Source organism: Petaurus breviceps, unplaced genomic scaffold, assembly GCF_028583685.1.
Source record: "Petaurus breviceps papuanus isolate PSGF00001 unplaced genomic scaffold, PetGlider_PUasm1.0 47, whole genome shotgun sequence".
Classification (NCBI taxonomy): Eukaryota; Metazoa; Chordata; class Mammalia; order Diprotodontia; family Petauridae; genus Petaurus; species Petaurus breviceps.
In genome coordinates, this window is record NW_027186349.1 from 15,571,740 (window position 1) to 15,574,339 (window position 2,600).

At 38.3% G+C, this 2,600-nt stretch overlaps 1 pseudogene; it reads right to left on the reverse strand.

The window, feature by feature from the left end:
• Positions 1-548: 548 nt before the first annotated feature.
• Positions 549-1,239, reverse strand: LOC138171829 (large ribosomal subunit protein bL12m pseudogene; annotated as a pseudogene).
• Between the last annotated feature and the right edge of the window lie 1,361 nt (positions 1,240-2,600).

Consider the following 2,600-nt stretch of genomic DNA (forward strand, 5'->3'; position numbering starts at 1 on the left):
CCTGTCTGTCCCATTTCCTATAACACCTTGTGCTTTTAAATATCTATGTATATGTACTATTCCTCCAACTAGAATATTCTGAGGGTATGGTGCCTGAGCTTCTGTTTTTTAAACCAGTAGTACCCCTCATAAAGTCACTGTACCACAGAAATTAGAAAGAGATGGTGAAAATGACAACAAAGGAAGAAACATGAGGACTTGAGAAATACAGCATTTAAATGGCATCCCAACAAAGAGGACAGGCAGGTAGTCTTAGGGTCCAGACTACCCTACAAACCTAGGTTATCCCCCACAACATCCACCTTTGGTAGTTTAATATATTGTGGTGCCAATTCTTGACTGCCTGTTGCTGGTCTTCAGCACACAATTCTAAACACACTGGAAGTCTGGGTAATAATATATTTCCTAATAGATTACTGCTCCCCACTCTTATGTTTCACAGAGTCCTTCTTCACAGTAGCCTTTTAAAAGATCCTGGGATAAATGGGTCTCCCCCTTCCCTCCCAGAACAGAGTCCCCTGAAAAGCTGAGAAAGTTCTCACTCAAACTACCCACACTGGTTAAGCACATCTGCTTGCATCTTCAGGTAGTAATACATATGGGGCTACTGCCCGAGTGGTCAGGCTGGACTGGAGTATGCTCCACTTTGCACTAGTCCTTCAGAATTCCAAAATCACATTGCTGCCAGCTTCTTCCAAGGCTGCTTAAATCTTTTGTGCTTCTAATTTGACAGCATTGGTTTTGATTTCCTAGGACTCTACCAGCTTCTTTGCCTGGACAAGGCTTATGCCTTGGCTGTAATTCTTTATTTCCTTAATACATTTCACTTTATCCACAGGCTTGGCTTCTATCAGCCTAACAGTGAAATGTGCTCCTTCCTTCTTTTTGGATGTGTCTTCCTCATCTGCTGCCTCAGGGTCTACCTTTGCTGTAGCAGCACTTGGTACCACACAACCCATTGGCAGCAGCCCCACATCCTGAATCTTCAGTGTTTTCTTCAGTAACTCATGAGATCAGAGATTTCCAATAGAGTGAGGCCAGTGATGTCCTGTTCTAACTGTTGAATCTTAGGAGGGTGTTGTCCAGAGTGGTTTCAGCCAGAGCTTCACTTCTTTGAATGACAGCTGCTTTCATTATCTTCAAGACACAAACACCCAATAATGGCAGCCTGGTCTGGAGCAGTGTTGAAGCCTGGAACTTCAAACAGGGCCCCTGATGAGGGTGAGCAGTCACAGCCATGAGTGAGGTGTGCATGAGAAGCTGGACTTTACAGTTAACTCATATTGGTACTAGTAGACAGTTCCAGGGAGTAAATTTTCTTTCCTTGAGTTCTAGGCATGAGCCTTTGGATGGCTATCCTCCTAACACAAATTCTAAATGTAAATTCCTGCCTTAGAAATCACCCAGTACAGTCCTTTAGTTCTTAGGGGGAAAAAAGTATTTATTCAAATAGCCTAGCAAGAACAGAAAGTATGAGGTGGCACAGTGAATATAGCAACAGCCCTGGAGTCACGAAGAACAGCAAGTACTGAGTCTGAAACTTTATAAGTTGTGTAGTATTTATTTTACATCTGACATAACTTAAATTATATTTCACTAAGTTTTGTTTTCTACCCTTTTGAACCTTCAACTTTTCTGAAGATTATTGTGCTATTTTTTTAAATATCTGAAAAATATTCTGATGTTATTTTTCTGATTCTTTTCTCTAACAATCTTTACTTAGCTTCCATATATTTTATATGATTTTACTGACATGAATTTACATTTATTATAATTTTATTACATTGTAGTCCAGAAATGCAGTAAGTATAGTTTCTATACATTTTTTTAATTTGCCCAATTTAAATCACCAAAGTTTTCTATGGACTAAAATAAGACTTATTTTTATGACCATTTCATGTGTAGTTGAATATGTATTTTTTTCATCAACTTAGTTCTCTGCATATATCTATTATTATCAACTTATGAAATAAGCTCCTTAAGTATTAGATTTCTACATTATTAATCTTTTTATTGTATTTGTCATGTTCTGATAATGAAACACTTGGCTTCCTTTTCTGTCAGTTCCTTAAGGTCAGAGACTATTTTGTTCTTTTTTTTTTTTGTCTTTGTATCCCCAGAACCTAGCACATTGCATGGGATATAATCCACATTTATTATGTGTTTGTTGACTTATCTATTATTTTTAGTATTAATGATCTTACTTTTTATGAAACTGTTAAATTATTTCTGCATATTAAATGATAAGGCAGCTAAGTGGTGCGCTGAATAGAATTTTGTGCCTGAAGTTAGGAAAAATCATCTTCCTGCATTAAAATCTGCCCTCAGACACTTACTAGCTGTGTTACCCTGGGTTAGTCACTTAAACCTGTTTGCTTCACTTCCTCTCCTGTAAAATGAGCCAGAGGAGGAAATGACAAACTACTTGAGTATTTTTTTTAAGCAATTGGGGTTAGGTAACTTGCTCAAGTTTACATGGCCAGTTATTTCTGGGTGTGGTGCTAAGTATCTCAGCCTGGATTCGATTCCAGGTTATCCCGACTCTGGGGACAGTGCTCTTTCTCACTATGCTATCTGGCCACCCCATTACTTCAGTATTT